The following is a 19,919-nucleotide window of genomic DNA, read 5'->3' on the forward strand; positions in this document are numbered from 1 at the left end:
TGTGCACCGTATCGTTCACCCGTCACCTCTGTGCTCATCCGGTCACAGAACTGTCATCCTGCTTTTAATCCCCCTCCCCAGTCATGTCCCTTCTTGTCTCTGCAGTGCCCTCAGGTACCACAGTGCCCCTGGGCTCTGTGTTCCTCTCATTCTATCTTGTCAATAACCCACACATTTAATGACTCCAATCTCTTGAAGCTGTGCCTTCAGCTGCCAAAGCCTGGGTGCTGTCTGCTTATTGCGGTTCCGGGGCACAGGGACCGATATCCAGCCCAGACACAGGAAGGGATCACCCTATGGGAGTTACTTCCAGTCCTCTCTGTCCAGTACAGTTGCTGTGTACACAGCCCGATGTCACTGACAGTGTCGTGGATGGGGGAATGGATTTATCCTGTGGACGGTCCCTCTATCACCCTCACTGCCCATTATATTCCTGTATACACAGACCAGTGTCCAACACTGACACAGTGTGGTTTAAGGGAGGGTGGGGTGGGGAAGGTTTGTCCTGAGGATTTACAGCTCCAGCCGCGTGATTGGTCAGTCAGGATCTGCAGCCGGACACACTTCCCAACGGTGGAGTCACCAGAGACACTGGAGGTTCCTGATCTCCTACACCTTGCAGGAAGAACATGTGACGGCGCTGACTGCCATCTCCAACTCACTGGGACTGGAGAGGAAAGTAAAAGATCTTCCCTTCCCTTCCCACAGCACAGCCTCCTCGCTGAAGCCTCTCGAGACAAAGTCTCAGCACTGACCCCTCAAACACAGCACTTCCACCTCACAACAGCCACTCTCAATGTGACCGATTGAAACTGTCCATATCCGTATTGTAAACTCCACATATTTCTTTCCAAATCCCATTTTCACTGGAGTTCCTATCGACCGATTCCCCTGGTCAATCCTGGTGCAGTCCTGGCGACGTTTGTTTGAGGCAGCTTAGGTACGGACAATGACGGAGACTGGGGATACGTCCTGAGCAATGGAAAGAAACAAACAAATACAAGACTGGACGAGAGGGTTTGTGGGAAGGTGTGTTGTTGGGAAGAGTGAGAGAGAGTGGGGGGGGGGGCGGAATCCATGTCACCACCAGACATGGTTCCTGGTTTGAAGTTCTCTCCATGGTCTCCCCTGCCTCCCCATCTCTGCAATCCCCTCCATTCCTGTGGGTGTTGATGATCTGAGCCCCTCTAATTCTGTCCTCTCCATTATCCACAACCTGTCAACTGTTCTCAGCTGTTGAGGCCTGTGTGCTGTCTGCCCATGACAGTTCCAGAGCTCAGAGACCAATGTCCAGTCCTAATACAGGGAAGGAATTATCCACTCTGTCCATTGCAGTTCCCGTCTGCACAGCCCAGTGTCCAACGGTGAAAAGGTGCTAGTCTGGGACGGATTTCTGCCGTGGACACTCCCTTCTCAGCCTCTACGTCCATTCATGTTCCATAACACACAGCCCAGTACCCAATCGGACGTCCCTTACAATCGTGGCTGGTTTGTCCATTTCTCAACTCCTGTTCGGGGCCATCACAAAGCTCTCAATTTCCCAATCTTCCACAAATTAACTTTCTTCCCCATTAACTTCCTGAGGTGTTCAGTTCCGGGGAAGTGAATGCCGCATTTTGAAATGACCTCTCACTTCATATATCCCCTCGTTTGAGTCTCTCCCCCGGGGAACATTGACACTGTTACGTCCCCTTTAGGATGTGAGATATTTCCCGAAGATCATCTCTCATTCTCCCAATTCTAATCTAACAGTTTTAGATATTGGTGATCGAACAACCCCGTCATCCTGGGAATTAGCCGAGTGAATCTCTCCTGGACTGTCTTCAATGCTCATGTATCCTTACTGACACAATGGACAACACTGTACATAGTATTCCAGCACATCCTCACTGACACCCTGGAAATGGAACAATACTTCCCTGTTTCTGAACTCCAACCCCTTGCAATAAATGACAATGCACCACTTGCCCTCCGGACCACTTGTTGCCCCTTCCAGCTCTCTGAGAAGAGAAGAGCTGATAAATAGTTCTCGTGGGGCCATACATCTACCTCTGTACTGCAATATCCATAAAATTCTCTCGCACTTCCTTGTCCGTTACAGTCCCTGTACACAGACCCCTGACCAACACTGGCCGATTACTGGCCATGCAGGGGGTTACACTGGGTCTGCTGCAGCTCTAATACCTACTGGCATTGGAATTGGTTTATTATTGTCACTTGTACCGAGGTACAGTGCAAAAATTGTCTTGCATACCGATCGTACAGATCAATTGATTGTGCAGTGCATTGAAGTGGTACAGGGTAAAACAACACAGAATGTAGAATAAAGTGTCACAACTACAGAGAAAGTGCAGTACAGGCAGACAATAAGGTGCAAGGTCATAACGAGGTAGATTGTGAGGTCAACAGTCCATCTCATCGTACTAGGGAACCGTTCAATCGTCTTCAAACAGTGGGATAGAAGCTATCCTTGAGCCTGGTGGTACGTGTTTTCAGGCTTTTGTATCTTCTTCCCGATGGGAGACGGGAGAAGAGAGAATGTCCGGGCTGGGTGAGGTCTTTGATTATGTTGGCTGCTTTCCCGCGGCAGCGAGAAGTATAGCCAGAGTCCACGCAGGACAGGCTGACTTCAGTGATGTGCTGAGCTGGGTGCACAACTCTCTGCACTTTCTTGATGTCTTGGGCAGAGCAGTTGCCGTACCAAGCTGTGATGCATCCAGGTATGATGCTTTCTATGGTGCATTGATAAAAGTTGGTGAGTGTCAAAGGGGACATGCGACATTTCTTTTGACTGAGGAAGTAGAGGCGCTGGTGAGCTTTCTTGGCAGTGCCGTCTATGTGGTTGGCCCAGAACAGGCTAACGCTGATGTTCATTCCCAGGAACCTGAAGCTCTCAACCCTCTCGACCTCAGCACCGTTGATGTCTACAGGAGCATGTACACTGCCCCCTTCCTGAAGTAAATGACAAGCTCTTTTGTTTTGATGACATTGAGGGAAAGGTTGTTGTCATGACACCATGCCACTAAGCTCTCTATCTCCTTCCTGTACTCCGACATCAGTATCTGAGATACGGCCCACTATGGTGGTATTATTTGCAAACTTGTAAATGGAGATAAAGCGAAATCTGACCATGCAGTCACGAGTGTACAGGGAGTAGAGTAGAGGGCTGACGACGCAGCATTGTGGGGCACCAGTGTTGAGAATAATCGTGCCGGAGGTATTGCTGCCTATCCTCACTGATTGCGGTCTGTTGGTCAGGGAGTCAAGGATCCAGTTACAGACGGAGGTGTTGAGTCCGAGGTCTCGGAGTTGCGTGACGTGTTTGTTTGGGATTATTGTATTGAAGGCACAGCTGTAGTCAATAAACAACGGTCTAACGTAGATGTCTTTTCTGTCCAGATTATTCAGAGATGAGTTTAGGGCCAGGGAGAAGGCGTCTGCTGTGTACGTGTTTCAGAGGTGGGTGAATTGCAGTGGGTCGAGGTTGTCTGGGAGGCCGGAGTTGATGCGTGCCATGACCAGCCTCTCAAAGCACTTCATGGTGGTGAATGTCAGAGTCACCGGGCAGGAGTCTGTATGGCATGTTACCTTGTACTGGGGTGATAGTGGCCTTCTTAAAGCAAGTAGGAACCTCAGATTGAAGCAGGGAGAGGTGAGAGATGTCTGCAAATACCCTCACCATCTGATCTGCCCAGGATCTGAGGACATGGCCAGGGACACCATCCGGGCCAGATGCTTTCCGCGGGTTCACTCTCCAGAAGACTTATCTTACGTCCACAACGGTGACTGAGGGTTAAGGAACATCGGAGGCTGTCAGGGTGGGTGGTGACAAACCAATCCCCTTGTGTTCAAAACGTGCATAGAATGTGTCATGCTCATCGGGAAGTGATGTGTTGTTATCAGCGATGCTGCCTGACTTCGTATTATCCATTACAGTCCCTGTACACAGCCCAGTGACCAACACTGGCCCATTACTGATCAGACAGGTGGCTGTATTGGCTCTGCTCCCTCTCTCCCCCAACATTACAACACAGTCGCTGTACACAGCCCAGTGCAGAATGCTGACCATTCGCTATCTGTTGGGGGTTTATCGTGTGGCAACTCCCTCTCAAACAGCTGTGTCCGCTTCTGTTCCAGTGTACACAGCCCTCTGTTCAATGCTGAGCCATCAGCCATGCCGTGATTGTTGGAGGAAGCTCACCCACACAACACTGGGCTCTTCACTGCATATCAACAGATGTCAGTTTTCCTACTTTGTATGTTTTCCCCAAACACCATCACCGGTTTCACTGCCCAGCCCTGGTGTCGTTCTCTCGAGAAGCCGACGCAGAAGGGAGTTGGTGAGCTGTCGCCGAGCCTGACACCTCTCCCAGCAGATCGTCGCTGAGACTGAGGAGGTTTCATGTGGTTCCACCTCCCTCCGGCTCACACATCGACACCTCGTCTGGAGACTGGGTGAGCAGACATCTTGTGTGTGTGTGTGTGTGTGGGGTGTGTGTGTGTGTGTGTGTGTGTGTGTGTGTGTGTGTGTGTGTGTGTGTGTGTGTGTGTGTGTGTGTGTGTGTGTGTGTGTGTGTTTAGGAAAGATGTGGTTAAACTGCAAAGAGTGTAGAAAAGATTTCCGAGGATGTTGCCAGGACTGGAGGGCCCGAGTTACAGGAAGAGGTCGGCCAGGCTGCGTCTTTATTCATTGGAACGTACGAGAATGAGGGGCGACCTTATAGAGCTGATTAAAATAATGAGAGGCAGAGATAAGGTGGACGGTAACAGTGTTTGCCCCAGGGTAGGGGAGTCCAACAATTGGGGGCACAGGTTCAGGGGGAGGGGGAAGATTTAAAAGGGACCTGAGGGGCAACCTTTCCACACAGAGGGTGGTGAGTGCATCGAACGAGCTGCCAGAGGCAGTGGATGAGGCAGGTCCAACAAGATGGAGAGGTGGGGCTTGGAGGGATATGGGCCCAACGCAGGAAATTGGGACTAGCTGGGTGGGCACCATGGTCGGCATGGACTGATTGGGCCGAAGAGCCTGTATCTGTGCTGTATTGCTCTGTGACTCTGATGTGTGAGCTAGAGTGGGAGAGAGAGAGAGAGAGTCTGAGAGAGAATGTGGTGTGTGTGCATCGCATCGGGGCAAGGTCCAAGGAAATGATCTATGTTGATTCAGTGAAAGAAGATGGAGACACCACCCCCATCTGTGGAGTCCCAGTGAGGGAGAGAGGGAGATCTCCCCCCCTATGTATTGGGTCCCAGTGAGGGACGGAGGGAGATATCCCCCTGTGTGGGGGGTCCCAGTGAGGGAGTGATGTACCTCACCCACTGTGGATGGACGGCCCTTCTGTTCCTCAGCTCCTGTCCCAGTTTACAGCTTCCCCCGAGCCCCCAGGGTCTCATTTCTCTCTGGTTTTAATTCCAGGATGTCACCAGGTGCAATGAGGGTTCTGCTGCTGATCCTGGGTTCTCTGGGTGAGTAAATTCCAGCAGGGGTAAACGGCACGCCGTTCACGGTGAGGAGAAGTAGGTTCTATTTATTTTCTGTGCAGAGGAGCAATGACAACCTGTGGATTGAATGCATTGAATTGGGGTAACAGAATACAAGGAACCACAGGAACATTATCAATCAGACACAGGGATTAAAACAGGTGTTGAACGTCTTGGCCAGACGCCAGAGGTAATAAAGCAGCAACAAGGAGGGAGGGTGTTGGAGAGACGGAGAGGTTTCGGCAGAGAATCTTGCCTTTAACGTTGAGGGAGCAGAAGTCAGGACCGGAGGTGGAGTGATCCCATTCTGGGAGGCTGGAATTGGAGGAGGGTTATCAGTCTGGAGGAGGTGACAGAGGTAGGAATCGTTGAGGCTCTGTTGGGAGGTGAACACAAGGGTGGATGTATTTGAAATTTGAACAGTGACACAGGGACGGTGGTTGAAGGGGAGCTGGGGCAATTGCAGACACAGACAGCAGAGTGCGTGGAGAGCAGAGGGGGGATGGTCAGGAGTGGGACGGGGAACCAAGTCTAGAGGTGACAACAGCACGGCTGAGGGTGTGGAAGGGCTGAAACCGACTGGTGCTATTCAGACAGGGCTCTTGCAATTCATCTCTTCACCATGGAGTGGGCACAGCTTTCATTGTCAGTTCCTGTGCAAGTGTGGGAACGTACAGTACATTCATTCCTGCATCGTTTCCTCACCTGGGGAGTGGAGAGAGGATTCTTTCTTCAAGATGCATTCTTCTTTGTTCACACAATCACTCCACGTTCCAACATTCAGTACTACAGGCTACCCCACAGCCCAATGGGTGGCGTGATGGAGCTGAGAGTCCCAGAGATCCGGCTTCCATCCTGACCTCAGTCGGTGTCTGTGTGCAGGATCTGGAACATAGAAGAGTGCAGCACAGGAACTGGCCCTTCGGCCCACAATGGATGCACCCAACACGATTCCGAATTAGGCCAATTCTCCACGGCATGAAAATGATCCAAGGGATGAAGATGCGCGGGATCCCGGGTGACTGGATCCAATGCTTCACTGATTGCAAATGATGTCCTTGTATCTGACTCCATCACTGGAGAGGTGAAAGGGGAGCTGGTGGGCAGGTGTCAGAGAGTGAATCAGCTGGCAGGGTACACGGAAGGAAGGAGAGGGGCAGGGGAACGGTGGGATTGCTCCCCTGGGAACTGGCATGCAGTCGATGGGCCGAAAAATGGTCTGTGTGGTAACCAGTAGCTGGTGGGAGAGTGGTGAAGTTGAGTTCAGAGCTGTGGGGCTGGGTCCAGCGTTTATCTGGGTCATGTTGTTCTTGGTCAGAGAGTTAATGGGAGATTATTCGTGCTCCGGGCTTGGTGACGGTGGAGGTGAGGTGAGGCTGGGGGATATTAGCTGAACTTCACATTAACACTGAACATCATTCTGTCCCTCAGCCGCAGACTCCGCACTCGGTGATACGTGTGTGTCCCATACCGTCCTGGATCAGCCCTGGAGGAGCACGGATTGTTCCGACACTGAGTGCACCGGCCGATGGATGGATGATGGAGATCTTGTGGCGGGATGGTACAGATTTAACAGGTAACTTGAGGGGATAATTCCTGTGGAACTGGAGAATGTTAACAGGAGAACAAGGGGTGTGTGAGGGGGAAATGCAGGGAGACCGGGATCATCAGTCACTACAATGAATGGGGAGTAAATACAGGGAAAGGGGAGATCCCACATTGTAGAGAGAGAGAAAAGGGGAAGGTAGAAGGGGAGAGAGAACAACAGGGGCATTCCCAGGATTGAGGGAATATTGACCAGGGACAGGGTGCGGACAGAATGGGCCCAATTCCTGGTCTTTCTCCGGGTGAATAAACTCCTTCAATTCAGGGGCCGACTCGCTGATTGTTGTTTCAGTTCCGGCGGACGGAAGATTCCCGAGACTGTCGTTCCAGTGAATCACTGCTCCGGGAAGAAATCGGGCTGGTTAAACGGTAGGGTCAGAGTTTACAACAGTGGGGCTCAGTTATTTCTGGGGAGGGTCAGTCTGACCACCCAGATCCCTTCAGAGGAACCCAGACTCTCTGAGAGGTGCTGCGGTCAGACTGAACTGGTGCAACGTTTAGTTCAAATGTTTTGTGTTTAATATTGAAGATGATTTTGACTTTTGTTACAAATATTTTCAACAACTTTAAAAGTGTTTTTGAAACTGTGACCGTCCGTATTGTTGATCCTTTCATTAACTTTAATAATTATGGAATATTTTCAGAGCTTTTGAATGCTCTGACGATCTGTGAATTTATTACAACCGGTTAGTCTGGGTTCACAGCTGAACGGGGCGGGGTTTCACCACTTGTCAGTACACATTAGGGGCGGAGCTTCACCACCTGTCAATACACATCAGGGGAGCGGCTTCACCACCTGTCAATACATATCAGGGGTGGGGCTTCACCACCTGTCAGTACGCATCAGGGGCGTGGCTTCACCATCTGTCAGTACACATCAGTGGCGGAGCTTCCCCACTTGTCAGTGCACATCAGGGGCGGGGTTTCACCACCTGTCAGTACATATCAAGCGTGTGTTCCACCACCTGTCAGTACACATCAGGCAGGGCTTGTGTCCCAGTCTGAAGCCCGGGGACCCCCTGGACCTCCCCAACAGGAGCCGTCATCAGGGACTAGGTGCTGCTGCGGCGAGTGTGGGGTGCGCAGGGCGAAGGCAGCAGCTCCCCGCTGACTGAGGCCGGACCGGACACTGGGTTGTGACCCACTGATTTCAAACAATCACCGACTACAAGCGCTGCCCTCGCACTTCCCCCCACCCCCGAGGATATTTCATAATGATCCCTCTTTACCGCATACACTTAATGTCTTCTATGCACGTTTTGAGGCAAATTACACCGTTCAGGCACAGATGCTTCCACCATCATCAAGGGACCAGTTACTTCAGCTGTCTGCAGCTGGAGTGGAATAGGCCTTCACCGGCGTCAATACAAGTAAAGATGCAGGGACGGACAACATTCCTGGACGTGTTTTAAAGGATTGTGCAGAGCAGCTGGAGGATGTCTTTGCAGACATGTTTAATATCTCGCTCAGCCAGGCAGTGGTGTCCACCTGCCTCAAAAGTGTCATCATTATCCCTGTCCCTAAAACTTGAAACGTAGCCTGTCTGAATGACTTCCGCCCTGTGGCCCTTACACCAATGATAATGAAATGCTTTGAGCGATTGGTCATACACCATATTAACACAGGTTTCCTGCAACCTTAGATCCCCTACAGTTTGCATATAGAATCAATCGTTCCACAGACGATGGAATCTCCACTTTGCTCCAGCTTACACTGTCACATCTGGAGGAGAAGAATACATACGCCAGGATCCTATTCATCGACTTCAGCTCAGCAGTTCACACGATCATTCCACAACAGCTGGTGGGAAAGTTAAGGCTGTTAGCGGTGGACACTGGCATTTGCAATTAGGTCCTCAATTTCCTGACGCAGCGGCAGCAGGTAGTTAGAGTTGGCAGTCATACATCAAGAACCATCTCAGTGAGCACAGGATCACCTCAAGGCTGCGTCCTGAGCCCTTTATTGTTTATCCTGCTCACACACGACTGCATTGCTGGATTCAGCACCAACTACATTATTAATTTCGCTGATGACACAACAGTGGTGGGTCTCCACAGTGACAATGATGAGTCTGCATATAGGATGGAGGTGGAGCAGCTAACAGTGTGGTGCAGATTCCACAATCTCGTCCTCAATGTGGACAAAACAAAGGAGATGGTCATTGATTTAAGGAGGGCTGGCAAGCATGATCATACACCGCTGACTATTGATGGTGCTGCTGTGGAGAGGGTCAGCAACATTAAGTTCCTGGGCGTTCACCTAGCGTATGATCTGACATCCACTATTAACACTGCAGCCATCGTTAAAAAGCCCAGCAGCGGCTTCACCCCCTCCGGAGACTCGGAAAGGCAGGCCTCTCTATTCCACACCTCATCACTGTTTACAGGGGCACTGTTGAAAGCATCCTGACCTACTGTCTCACCTCCTGGTTTGGTAGCTGCAAGGCCTACGAACAACAGCAGCTCAATAGGATGGTGGAGACAGCTCGCAGGATCATTGGTGCCCCTCTCGCCTTTTTGGCGAGATCTATCAGCAAGGCTGCGTTCGCAGAGCTACGGCCATCATTAAGGACTTTCATCACCCTTCTCACGACCTTTTTCCCCCCTGCCGTTGGGGAAGAGATATAGGAGCATTTGCTCTAGATCTAGTAGGATGCTGAATAGTTTTTTTTCCACAAGCAGTCAGGATCATAAATGGACTGTGTCCCCTTCCACTTCCACAGACATGCTCTCCCTCCACACACACACACATACATATTCACATCAATACAGAAACAATTTGATAGTTAGTGACCTGATACGTTGAAGTTCATCTTGACCTGAAGAAGCTCTTATTAATACATCAACGCACTTTAACGGATGTGAACATGTGGTGTTGATGTTTTTTAGTTTTGTTTCAGTGATGTTTTTATGGACTATTTGGATATTTATCACTGTTATTTTTGTTGCACTGATATGACCTGGTGAGATACAGTATTTCGTTTCTTTGCGTATGTAAATACTCAGAAAAATGACAACAAAGCAAATCTTGAATCTTGAATCTTGGTCCCGATTCACATTCCCGCTGTCCTGTGGTAACGGGGACATTTTACAGTGTTTGTAACCCTCATTACAGGTTCCCATCCCAGTGTGCGAGAGGGGAAGGTGATCAGGACCGTCTGCTTCACCGGGTACAGTTCTACCTGCTACTGGAACCGGGAGATCAGGGTTAAAAACTGCTCCGGTTTCTTTGTGTATCAGCTGCAGCCGCCACCCACCAAGTACCTTGTGTATTGTGCAGGTAGGTCACTGTTTCCCAGTGACACAGGGGTGTTGGGGGCTGTGGGCATATTCTGGGACGTTCCGAGTTCCCAACACACACACTGGGCTGAGTTTGCCCGTCACTGCCCTGCCTGTGGTCAGAGATCACTTGTCTGGTATCCAGTCCCCTCGGTCTGAGTGATGCTCCTCAGCCTGACCTGTGACCTTCACCCGCGCGGTCATCTGTGACCCTTCGCAGTCTGACCTGTGACACCCCCCAGGACAGAACTGTTCCCTCCCCCCGAGGACCGACCCATCCCCTCCACCAGAACATCCATGTCATCCATTCACAACTCCGCCATGATACTTCCGTGACCCACCTACACCAGAAGTCATCCCCGGGAACCCGTTCACCTCCACAGGGAACTTTGGGATATGGGAATGAACTGGAGCACTAGGGGAAAGGCACATGGTGACAGTGAGAAAGTGCACACACCACACCGACAGCACCAGAGGTCAAGATCGAACCCTGGTAACAGGAGCTGCAAGGCAGCAGCACGACCCACTGTGCCAGTGTGCCTCAGAAACGCCCTGAGCATTGACAGCCCTGCTCACCTGGCTGAAGTACCTGGTCTCTTGATGATGGTGGAAGTATCTGTGCCTGAACGGTGCTATTTGCCTCAAAACGTGCATAAACCTGGCTCACGTTATCCAGAACCAGTGTTGGTGCCGCACTGTGTCCGAATGTCCCTGTATGTGAGCTGTGAACGTCGCTGAAATCCCCACACATAGTCCGGTAAAAACACTGGTGTCCATGTGAAACGGTGCGTTGTACACAGAGGGTGGGGGCAGATGTCGGAGTGGCACTGGGGAGGGGGAGGGGGGGAGAGGGAGGAGAACGACAGGAGGTAGGGGAGTAGGGATCAGGGATGAGGAGGTGGCAGGCAGGGGTGAGAGAAGAGCCTCTGACTCTCACATCCAGTGCTGCCTTCCCCGCTCTGAACCTGCTGTCAGCTTCACTCTAGGCTGTCTCTCCACTCCCACCCCTGCACCTTATTTGTCACCACTGCTTCCACTTCTGGATCCAGTCCCACCAGGGTCCTGAGGACTAACGTTGCGGCTGATTTCCAGTTCAGTGCCGAGCCAGTGCTGCACTGCCGGGGAGGGACGGGAGCAATATTAACCAGTCTGTTTCACTGAACACTGAATGTTCCAATTCCAGGTCTCACACTGCACCGGTGTTCCTTTACCACTTCCACCAGACCACCCCGGCTCTCCCTACTTCCCTCCCTCCCTCCCTCCCTCCCTTCCCTCTCGTTACCCAGACATTCCCCTCCCACACGGTTCCACCTGCCCACCATCCCCCTCTGGTCTGTCTCCACCCGTCACCTCCCCACCCCTGTACACTGTCCCCTCTCACTTCTCTGTACTGGATATCTGCCCTCTGCACTTTCAGTCTTAATGCAGGCTCCTGAGCCGAAAACTCGCCCACCCCCTCCCCTCCACAGATGCTGCATGACCCACTGACTTCCTCCAGCAGGTGATCTGTTGTTGCAGCGTCTGCAGTCTCTTGTGTCTATAACCAGAGCCTGTGTCTGTGTTGTGAGGGACGGGGGTGTCTCTCACTGTGCTGATGCCCAGTCAACATCATTAAAACACACGATCTGTCGGTCTGCATCACATGGCGCTCACTCTGCACCAGTTGAAAACTGTGTTCCCTGCATTACAACAGCACCCGCAGCTGTGGGGCAGTTCACTAACACACGACATGTGCCCACAGGGTTTGGATGGAACACACTGAGTGCACACTTTCCTGGACCAGATCCATCTGTTCATCCCATCCCCCCAGGACCGACCAATCCCTTCCCTCCAGAACACCCATTCACAACCCCCCATGATACTCTTGTGGCCCACCTGCACCAGAAGACATCGCGGGAACCAGTTCACCTCCCCGGGGGCCTTTGGCATGTGGGAATGAACTGGAGCACTTGGGGAAAGGCACGTGGTGACGGATAGAAGGTGAACACTCCACACCGACAGCACCAGAGGTCAGGATCGAACCCTGGTCACTGAAGCTGCGAGGCAGCAGCACGACCCGCTGCACCAGTGTGCCTTAGGACCACCCAGCTGCCCCTGAGCATTGACAGCCCTGGAGGAGGGTGGCCTGAGCCAGGGTCAGCCTGGCTTACATTGTCCCAGGACCAGTGTTGAGGAATTGGTGCCGCACTGTGTCAGTGTGTCACAACACTGGGAGACCGAGCAGGGAACTACACTGGGGAGTTCCTGTCAGTGAGCTGGGAACGTCATTGAAATCCCCACACTTAGTCCGGGAAACACTGGTGTCCATGTGAAACTTGGTGCATTGTACACAGAGAGTTGGGGCAGATCTTGTTGGGGCACTGGGGAGGGAATGGGGGGAGTGGAGGGGAGGGAGAGGGAGGAGGGAGAGTGGAGGGAGGGGAGGAGGGATCGGTGATGAGGAGGTGGGAGGCAGGGGTGAGGGAAGAGCCCTTGACTCCCACATCCAGTGCTGCCTTCCCCGCTCTGAATCTGCTGTCAGCTTCCCTCTGGGCTGCCTCTCCACCCCAACCCCTGGTCACCACCCTCCTCTTCTGGATCCAGTCCCACCAGGGTCCTGAGGACTGAAGTTGCGGCTGATTTCCAGTGCAGTGTCGAGCCAGTGCTGCACTGCCGGCGAGGGACGGGAGCGATATTAAACAGTCTGTTTCACTGAACACTGAATGTTCCAAATCCAGGTCACCCACTCCCCCGGTGTTCCTTTCCCACTTCCACCAGTCCACCCAGGCTCTCCCTCCCTCCCTCCCTCCCTCCCTCCCTCCCTCCCTCCTTTCTCGTTACCCAGACATTCCCCTCCCACACGGTTACACCTGCCCACCATCCCCCCTCTGGTCGTTCCCCACCCGTCACCTACCCGCTCCTGTACGCCGCCCCCTCTCACTTCTCTGTACTGGATATCTCCCCTCTGTACTCTCAGTCTTAATGCGGGCTCCTGAGCCGAAACGTCGCCCACTCGGTCCCCTCCACAGGTGTTGCTTGACCCACTGAGTTCCTCCAGCAAGTGATCTGTTGTTCCAGCGTCTGCAGTCTGTGTGTGTAACCAGAGCCTGTGTCCGTGTTGTGAGGGACGGTGGTGTCTCTCACTGTGCTGATTCCCATTAAATCACATGATCTGTCGGTCTGCATCACATGGGGCTCACTCTGCTCAAGTTGAGTGCTGTATTCCCTGCATTACAACAGCACCCACACCTGTGGGGCAGTTCACTAACACAAGACATGTGCCCACAGGGTATGGATGACACACACAGAATGCACACTCCCTGGACCAGATCCATCAGCCCGTCCACAGGGAGTCAGAGGGATGGGCGGGGAATGACCGGGGGGGGAAGGGAGGTGGAGCCCAGTTTAGAATTGGAGGAACGTTTCCATCATTTATTTGGGGGATTTTGTCTCTGGTCGGAGAGAAAAGCTGAGTATGGAAATCAGAAACACTGCAGTTGCTGTAAATCTGAGACAAAAGCAGGGAATGCTGGAAACACTCAGCAGGTCAGGCAGCGTCTGTGGAGAGAGAATCAGAGTTAATGTTTCAGGCTAGAGACCAGAACCGGAAAAGGGAGAAACAAGAGTTTTCAGTAGCAGAGAAGGTGGAGGGAGGGATAGGATGTAGGGAGGGACAGGGCGGAGGGAGGGACAGGACGGCGGGAGGGACAGGGAGGAGGGAGGGAGGGACGGACAGGACAGAGGGAGAGTGGGACAGGGCGGAGGTAGGGCAAGGACAGGAATGAAATGCTTTACAAAAGTTCACCTGTACATCCGCTGCTCTGCCCTCATCAGTGTACTGAGTTACCTCTGCACAAACTTCTATCAAATGAGTGGGACATCATTCCCCACGGACAAATCCATGCTGACTCTCGCTCATCTTTCCCTGCCTTTCCGAGTGTAAATAAATCCTGTCCATTTGAATGTTTTCCAATAGTTTCCCGAAGAGGGATATGAGACTCACCGGCCTATAGTTATCTGGCTCGTCTCTCTTGCCCTTCTTCAACAAAAGAAGCACATTTGCTATGTGTCAATCTCTGGCCCCTTCCCCGTGCTTAACAAGGTGCAGAAGTCTCTGTCAGGTCCCAGCTCTCTCCCCCTTTGCCTCCCATAGCCGCCTGGGACAGATCTCATCAGGCCCTGGTGATTTATCCAGCTTTATCTGCTCTAAGACATCCAACAACTCTGCCTCCTCAATGCTAACATGGTCTAGGTCTCCATCCCTCTCCCTGAACCCCCCATGTAACAAACCGTTCTCTCTGTGATCACCGCTGGGAAGTGTTCATTTCCGACCTCCTCCACATCCCCTGGCTCCACACACACGTCACCCTCTGGTCTCCGGTTACGCTCGTTCTCCGAATATAGTTTCAGAATGCCTTAGGATTCTCCTTGGTCCTGCCTGCCAGTGAGATTTCATGGTCCCTCCTTGCCCTGCTATTTACTGTAAGTCCTGTCCTAGCCTCTTGTACTAGTGAATGGTCTCCCCATTCTCAGTCTCCCATACCTGCCATGTGCTTCCTTCTCTTCTTTCATCACCCCCTCCACTTTCCTCACATCCATGTGCTTATCTAAGAGTCATGTAAATGTCCTTGATGTATCAGCCTCTCCCTCCACCCCCGACAGTGCGTTCCACGCACTCACCACGCACTGTGTAAACTCGCTCCCTCTGACATCTCCCCGAAACCTTCATCCTCTCACCTTGAACTGGTGTCCTCCGGTATTGGCCATTGCCGCCCTGGGGGAAAGGTGCTAGCTGTCCACTCTCTCTATGCCCCTCATAATCTTATTCACCTCTGTCAAGTCGCCTCTCACCCTGCGTCGCTACAAAGAGAAAAGCCCGAGCTCACTCAACCTTTTCTCAAAAGACATGTTCTCTAATCCAGGCAGCATCCTGGTACATCTCCTCTGCACCCTTTCCAAAGCTTCCACATCCTTCTAATAACGAGGCGACGAGAACTGAACACAACACTCCAAGTGTGGTACAAACTGAGTTTTATAGAGCTGCAACATTACCTCGTGGCTCTTGAACTCAATCCCCAGGCAAATGAAGACCAGCACACTGTACACCTTCTAAACCACCCTATCAACTTGTGCGACATCTCTGAGGGATCTAAGAACGTGTACCCCAAGATCCCTCTGTTGCTGCACACTGTTCCGGTCGCCCTGCTACAGGAAAGGTTTCATTAAACTGGAAAGGCTGCAAACAAGATTTATCAGGATGTTATCGAGAATGTAATGTTGGGTTATAATGAGATACCGGACAGGCTGGGACTGTTCTCCCTGGAGTGAAGGATGCTGAGGGGTGACCTTATGGAGGTTTATAAACTCATGAGAGGCATAGAAAGGCAGACGGTCACAGTCCTTTACCCAGGGTAGTGGGATGTAAAACGAGGAGGCAGAGGTTGAAAGTGAGAGGGGAAACATTTCAAGGGGACCTGAGGGGCGACGTGTTGACACAGAGGGCGGTGGGGAGATGGAACGAGCGGCCAGAGGAAGGGGCAGAGGTGGGTACAATCATGACACCCAAAATATATCTGGGAAGGGACATGGACAGGCAAGTTTCAGAGGGATATGGGCCAACACAGGGAAATGGGACCAGCTCAGGTCGGCAACTTGGTCAGCACGGATCTGTTGGGCCGAATGGTCTAATTCGCTGATGTACAACTCTCTGACTTTGAGAGTGAATCAGCTTTCCGGGTACACGGAAATAAGGAGAATGACAAGGAGACTGGTGGGATTGCGCCCCTGGAAGCTGGCATGTAGTCGGGGCCGAAAGGTGGTCTTTGTGGTAACCAGTGCCTGGTGGGAGAGTGGTGAAGCTGAGTTCAGAGCGGTGGGGCTGGGTCCAGCGTTTATCTGGGTCGTGTTGTTCTCGGTCAGAGAGTCAATGGGAGATTATTGGTGCTCCGGGCTTGGTGACGGTGCAGGTGGGGTGAGGCTGTTTGGGGGAACAAGAGGCTGGGGGAGATGAGCTGAACTTCACATTAACACTGAACATCATTCTGTCCCTCAGCCGCAGACTCCGCACTCGGTGATCCGTGTGTAACCCACACCGTCCTGGATCAGCCCTGGAGGAGCATGGATTGTTCCGACACTGAGTGCACAGGCCGATGGATGGATGATGGAGATCTTGAGGCGGGATGGTACAGATTTAACAGGTAACGTGAGGGGATAAAAGTTAGAAATGCATCAGTGAATGAGAATGTGTAACTTGTTCGGCCGCTGCCTCACAGCTCCCGGGACCCGGGTTTGCTCTCTGTGTAGAGTTTGCACGTTCTCAACTTTAACGTAGGGACAGGGTGCGGACAGAATGGGCCCAATTCCTGGTCTTTCTCCGGGTTAATAAACTCCCTCAGTTCAGGGACTGACTCTCTGATTGTTGTTTCAGTTCCGGCCGACGGTACATTCCCGAGACTGTCGTTCCAGTTAATCACTGCTCCGGGGCGAGACCGGGCTGGTTAAACGGTAGGGTCAGAGTTTACAACAGTAGGGCTCAGTTATTTCTAGGGAGGGTCGGTCTGACCACCCACATCCCTTCGGAGGAACCCAGTCTCACGAGAGGCGTCCCCACACTCACTCAGACTGCGCTCTGACCCCGGATGCTTATGGAGTCGGCGGAGCGCTGGTTCAAGGAAATTGCCGGGACTTGGGCTGCGCATCCACCCGCTGACCCCGCTCCACATTAGACCCAGCACAGTTTCAGCAGCTCCACTCACTTCAGTGGTGGAGAGGGTCACATGGACCTGGTCAACTCTCAAGGACCCACAGTTCATCAGTTGGTGGCAGCGGTTAAATAGACCCAAAGTTCAGCTCAGAGTTGATGAGCAATGCAGCATTGGAACAGGCCCTTCGGCCCAAACCATCTATGCCCACCTGTATGTCCCATTAGTCCAGTTTCCCCGTGTTTGGCACATCTCCCTCTAACCCTTCCCACCCCATATGCCACACAGAGCCTGAGGTTTGTGTTCTTCACTGGATTCCGTGTCAAAACATCAGCCCCGAGGACTCGCCTTCCAGCCCACATCCGGGGCGGGGCTTCACCACCTGTCAGTACACATCAGGGGCGGGGCTTTACCTCATATCAGTGCACATCAGGGGCGGGGCTTCACCATCTGTCAGTCGATAGCAGGAGCGGTGCTTCACCACCCGTCTGTACTCATCAGGGGCGGGGCTTCATCACCTGTCAGTACACATCAGGTCGGGGCCTTTGTCCCAGTCTGAAGCCCGGGGACCCCCAGGACCTCCCCAACAGGAGCCGTCCTCGGGGACCAGGTGCTGCTGCGGGGAGTGTCGGGTGGGCAAGGCGAGGGCAGCAGCTCCCCGCTGACTGAGGCCGGACCGGACTCTGGGTTGTGACCCACTGCTTCCCAGTGGTCCCGATTCACATTGCCTCTGTCCTGTGGGACCAGGAACATTTTACACTGTTTGTAACCCTCATTCCAGGTTCCCATCCCAGTGTGGAAGAGGGGGAGGTGACCAGGACCGTCTGCTTCGCCTGGGACGGAAATGCCTGCGACAGGGAGCAGGCGATCAGGTTGAAAAACTGTTCCAGTTACTTTGTGTATCAGCTGAAGCCGCCACCCTACAGTCACTCTGTGTATTGTACAGGTCGGTCACCGTTCCCCACTGACACAGGATTAGGAGGGCTGCCCCCTGGTCTGACAACACCAGCGGTCTGACCCACCGCATCTGATCCCCACACTGACCGAGCCGGTATCTCTCCCCATCTCCATGCCTCGGGCCCCAGCCTGAAGCTCTCCCCCGGGATTGGATCTCAGCCTCGGGCTCAGTGGCTCTTCTCTTCCCGCCCCACTCACCAGTGTGAGGTCCGTGGGTTTGAGAGCCTGGGGTTGGGGGTTTGCAGAGACAGTTTGTACTGCCTGTGGGTTCCGGACAGCAGAAGGTGGAGAGAACACAACCTGCCGGAGGGACTCAGCGGATCGGGCAGCGTCGGTGGTGACTGTGGGATGGGGGAGGGTTGGGGTCGGGACCCTGCATCAGTCGTGGTGAGGAAGTGGGACAGTTTGATGGGAATAGTTGAGGGAACTGAGTGGGATGGAGTGTGTGAGGTTGGGGAGATGGAGTGAGTGCGTGGAGGTGGTGTGTGAGAGTGAGGGAACAGAATGGGTAAGGGGATGAGGGGGTGAAGGGACAATGACTCTGGGATGTCAGGGCAGAGGGTACGGGGACTGGGTGAGTGATGTTTGCAGCAAAGACTGGGCTCTGTCCCTTTGCTCGGCCTGGACCCACAAAGTGAGCCGTGCGTTTCCTTCTCTCCCTCAGCGGCAAGGTGTCCTGTACATAGTTCACATTTACAATTGACCATCAGACTGGGGAGAAGGAAGAATTAGTCAGGGATCCAGAGCGGAACTCCCTGGTCCAGGACAGGATTTCCAGCTCAGCTGTCCCGTTTGGGAATCGTTCTAATTACCCATTCGTCATCACCCTGTCCCATTCCTGAAATCCCTGCAGACTGACAGAGTGGGGTGGGGAGGGGTGGGGAAGGGGAGGTTGGAGGAGCTACTGAGTGCAGAGGGAGTCAGTGCTTGAGGAGTGTCAGCAACACACAAAACGCTGGAGGAACTCAGCGGGTCACGCAGCATCTATGGAGGGAAGTGGACAGTTGATGCTTCAGGTCGAGACCCTTCATTAGGACTGAAAGATGGAGGGGAGATGTTCAGTACAGAGAGGTGGGGGGAAGGGGGGGCAAGGGCTGGCAGGTGATACCGATGAGGGGGGTGATAGGCAGATGGGGAGGAGAGAGTGGGAACGGCGACAGAGGCTGGGAGGTGAGAGGTGGAAGTGACAGAGGGCTGAAGATGATGGAATCTGATAGGAGTGGCAGGTGGACCCTGGAGTAAAGGGAGGGAGGTGGGGAGGGGAGATGGGAGAGCAAACTGTGGGAGGGGTGTGTGGGTGATGGGCAGATGGAGAAGGTGGAGAAGGGGAAAGATTCAGGGTGAGGGGAGTGGGGGGTGGGTGTGGGAGGAATTGTATCCATCAGAATAAGTGAGAAAAGGGACAGAGGGGGATCAGGTTACAATGAAGTTGGAAAGTTCAGTGTTCGTGCCGTCGGGTTGTAGTCGGCCCAGGGGGAAGATGAGGTGCTGTTCCTCTGGTTTAGGTTCAGCCTCACCTTGGCAGTGGAGGGGGCCGAGGACAGACATGTCGGTGTGGGAATGCGGAGGTGCATTAACATGACTGCCCACGGGGAGATCCCGGATGGTCCAGGGTACGGAGAGAAGGAGCAGGGCGAAGCGATCCCCCAATCTACGTCCGGTCTCACCAATGTAGAGGAGACCGCACCGGATGCAATAAATAATGCCGGGGATTTGCATTTAAAAGACTGCATCACCTGGAAGGGCCCTGGACGGTGGTGAGGGAGGAGGTGTAGGGGCAGGTGCAACACCTCCTGCGGTTACAGGGGAGAGTGCCTGGGGAGGGAGGGATGAGCAGACCAGGGAATCACGGAGAGAGTCATCCCTGCGGAAAGCAGAAAGGAGAGGTAAAGATGTGGTTGGTGGTGGGATCACGTTGTAG

The sequence above is a fragment of the Pristis pectinata genome, chromosome 13, assembly GCF_009764475.1.
Source record: "Pristis pectinata isolate sPriPec2 chromosome 13, sPriPec2.1.pri, whole genome shotgun sequence".
Classification (NCBI taxonomy): domain Eukaryota; kingdom Metazoa; phylum Chordata; class Chondrichthyes; order Rhinopristiformes; family Pristidae; genus Pristis; species Pristis pectinata.